This window comes from Anarrhichthys ocellatus, unplaced genomic scaffold, assembly GCF_004355925.1.
Source record: "Anarrhichthys ocellatus isolate YVR2014 unplaced genomic scaffold, GSC_Weel_1.0 scaffold24, whole genome shotgun sequence".
Taxonomy (NCBI): Eukaryota; Metazoa; Chordata; class Actinopteri; order Perciformes; family Anarhichadidae; genus Anarrhichthys; species Anarrhichthys ocellatus.
In genome coordinates this window covers 8,840,108-8,843,592 of record NW_022280054.1, presented here as the reverse complement: position 1 = coordinate 8,843,592, position 3,485 = coordinate 8,840,108, and the positions used below count along the sequence as shown (strand labels likewise).

The 3,485-nt window shown below is 38.0% G+C and overlaps 1 protein-coding gene across 1 annotated transcript in view; it reads right to left on the bottom strand.

Moving 5' to 3' along the window:
• The window catches only part of kcnj5 (potassium inwardly rectifying channel subfamily J member 5), a 25,974-nt gene that overhangs the window by 5,253 nt on the left and 17,236 nt on the right, over positions 1-3,485 (bottom strand). The window lies entirely within an intron of this gene.

The window sequence follows — 3,485 nt, the reverse complement described above, 5'->3', positions numbered from 1 at the left end:
ACACACACACACACACACACACACACACACACACACACACACACACACACACACACACAGATGGAAAGACATGTAGGGAGAAAGAGAGAGAGAATCTGCAAATTAGTCATGGTTATACAAGAACTGTAAAAACTGTGAAAGGGCCAAGACCTGCACAGTGTTGCCGTCATGGTTGTGAATACCATAATGTGTGAAACACCACGTATCTAATAGTAGAAGTTGTGAGCTGTTTGGTTCATAAATGACATGTCAAATTTTCAAACAACGTTAAAAAAAGTGTCAATAATATTTTCGGAGGTGTCTTTCAAGTCAGTAAAACAAATTTGTATTCCAGAGTTAAAAGTTAAAAGACATGGCATTTTGAAAAGTCAATGCTAAAGGCCCAACTTCCCTGTACTGTTATTAATTACATCTGTGTTTTTCCGACAGTGAAAAATATGGAGCAAGAAAAGCTGAGCTGCAGAAAGTTAGCCATGCAGCTAATGGCTTATTGTGAAACAAACATTAAGAAATAAATACTGAACAGGTATTACAAAACACACAATAAGTCACAGATGTAATAGCCCAGTGTTACTGTAAGGTATAAACAGGATTTAGTGGTAACAATATATTAGCGGTGAGCAAGCTAGCCACTATCATCTCTCTTGTGTATTCAACATTAGCATAAATAATAAAAATGTGCTCACTGCTACTTAAGGCGAAAACAAATGCCCACCTGAATAGTAAAGAAAGGAGAGAGGTAGTGAAGGTTACCATTACCAAATTTCAGTTATATTAAATATTTTTCACAATTTTTTTATCCTTATTCTGATTACAATCCTTTCGTAATGTTCTTAATTTACGTCACATAATGTGGGCAACGTAAATTACTGGTTATGTAATTTTAACCCAAACCAGAACCTAAACAAATAGTTGTGTTGCTAAACCTAAGTGACACCAAGGGGTCCTGACCCAGCTTTCATATGTGACAATTCGGGAATGAGAAAGAGTCTTTAGGCCTTTTCAGATTTCCTTTTTTTCAGATTTCTTTCCCTTTTTTCCAGCAGTAGCTAGCTTTGTCAGTTAGCCAATGCAAAACTTAGCTTGTTGTAGCAGCCCTGAAGGACTGTTAAGCTGACGGCAAGTCGGCTTGTGTCACAAGCAGGCACTGTCCTTCCCACTCTCACCGAGAAACTTCATTTCAACTTTGAAATGTTCAGCTTCATAAGGAAACATATGATTGTTATTTTCCATTCTTGTGTTTGACTTATTGGTCTAACAGTTATTACAGGGATCCCAAGCGAACCCCGCAACACATTCACACAGTCACTCTTTAAGCCTGCAGGGGGTGAGAAGGATAGATTTTGGGTGGAGTATTGCTTTAAACTGGAAACATCTGCCTCCCTATAGATGCTTTGCTCGCCCAGCTGTTGAGTTACATAATGTTCTATCTGTAAATGCATAACATCACCACTAACATCAAGCATGTGTTCTAAAATAGATGTAGATGCCAAATTGATATTTTGTCTAATGACACGGTGGAAGGCGAGGCTTTTGCACCTTTTCATCAGCATTCCCTCCGGATATGAGTGGCCTAGTTTCCACATTTAACTTGTGAAATGTTTGTTATTTCTGTGACTGGATCATCAAAGACAATACAATGTCTTTCAGTCACTATGAAGGATTCTCTACAGTGTTTGTTAAGGGTGTTGGAATGTTGTGTGATGTATTGTTTTAAAGTCTTAGTTTAGCTAATACCTGGGATTCCAAATACATAACGTTGTGGTGTGAAGATCTATTAGTATCTTGTCCTATTAGCATTTCATTTTATTAAGGTTTTGTCACAATTCAAGAGTTCAGGGGAATTTGACTTATACTTCTTGATGTCATATAAACAGGATGATTGAGACTCTCTACAGCCACTGCTACAGTATTTGGCTGATGCATTGGTATTGTGTTGATTTTTGTGATTTGAAAACAAAACAATATTAGATAGTAGTCACTTCCTGGGGGATTAGATCATTCACAAATTCACAAATACAAAATCAAAATGTACCACGCCACACGTGCACAAACATTTTTCACATACAGCTATTAGAATACTACAGACTAATAGTATTTGAAGACGTACTTTCCATTTTTCAATACCAACAGTAACACAGTATGTATGGTAATGTGTTCCGCTTCCCTGTGCTGCTAAGCTCTTGGCTCCAAAGGAGTGAATTGGCTCTTCCCTCTTGCATCTTTTATAAAAAATAACTGTTTTTATGTTAAAAAAGTTGGTTGAAAAAGTGTGCTGCTGGGTGCACTGTGCGTAGGAGACAATTGTGCTGTGATGTGTTCATGTGCTTCAAGACTTGAGAGATAGCAGATGAGCACCAGCCATTTAAATAAAAAAACATTTGAATAATTATTAATAATTATTCTTTTCACGACAACCAGGTTTACTACACATCTTCACACGAGCACATGAACACAACACACTGCCATGCAGACACATGTCCTGTATTTCTTTCACATTATTTAGACTCTGGAAATACAACTCAACTAACAACCGTGGTTCTCCACCAGACCAACAGCGGCAAAGCAACAAAAATTAAGCAATCAAGGGTGTGAGTTTAGTAGCTTCTTGCTTTGCAAAAATTGTATTTCCACAGCATGGAAACACACACACACACAAAGCTTAGCACAGTGGTTCCTGAACCTTTTCTACAGAGCTCCTCTTTTGTGGATATGAATATTTTCTAGGCCCAGCCCGGGCCGGAGCTAAGCGTTAGCGTCACCTCAGCAATCAGAGCGGCCAAAACACTTTTCAACTCAAAATAGCAAACAGGATAAAGCATGCAAGAGCACATGGTCTTTGAATATGAATGATGTGTGAGTGAGGAAGAGGAAACAATGAAGTCACCACTCTGTTACCAACACGTCTTTCTCACAACAGACATTGAGGTGTATTTAATAACTCCATAACGGTTGCTTTCCATTTATGCTGGCTTACCGGCACACCAAAATGAAAATTATTAGTCACACCTTTGCTTGAATGTCAGAATGTCATTGCAGGGGTAAATGCTGCTGCCTCCATGTAACACTTCATGTGAGGGCTTATGACATCCCACCAGCATCCACCTGTAGACTTTCCCTGGGTGAAAGGTTTTATCGCCACTCCCCAGTCTGTGCTGTTTTTAGGTTGCCTTATCCAGGCAGTGACAAGGTCAGAGCCTATATGTCAAATATAATTCATGTCTGCCGTGAAAAACACCTAGAACACCTCTAGCCTATAACATATCACCATTCAATTGTGAAAAAAGGTTAAATCTGGTTACAACTCCAAGGACAATGTGGAATGTAAATTATGAATCCTTACACAAACAGCTACCAAAAAAACAAAATTAACAAAACTACAGCGGTGACACGTAGTGCCTGGAGGTGTCAAAATTGCAAAGGCTATTATTATATATATATATATATATATATATATATATATATATATATATATATATATATAT